The sequence below is a fragment of the Capsella rubella genome, unplaced genomic scaffold (assembly GCF_000375325.1).
Source record: "Capsella rubella cultivar Monte Gargano unplaced genomic scaffold, Caprub1_0 scaffold_6, whole genome shotgun sequence".
NCBI classification, from domain to species: domain Eukaryota; kingdom Viridiplantae; phylum Streptophyta; class Magnoliopsida; order Brassicales; family Brassicaceae; genus Capsella; species Capsella rubella.
This window is the reverse complement of record NW_006238918.1, coordinates 1011028-1011324: the sequence shown is the minus strand read 5'-3', so window position 1 is coordinate 1011324 and position 297 is coordinate 1011028.

Below are 297 nucleotides of genomic sequence, written 5' to 3'. Positions count from 1 at the left end.
TCGAAAAGTTCAAAAACGGAGATTTCGATATCGAAAGGGAGCGGCGCCAAGCACTCTCGCACAGGGACAACTCCTATGTTGGATACGATTCACAACAGCACCAGCGCGACGGCAAACAGATCGAGGAGGAGCCCCGCGCTCTCCGAGAAGAAGCCCGGCCGCCGCCTCCCCCTAAGCGAAAGCAAGATCTTCCCCCAATCGACGATGCGTACGCAGGCCGACAGCGCGTAGATATGATAATGGGTGGTCTAACGACATGCAACGATTCGGTTCGTTCAATACGGGCATACCACCGAC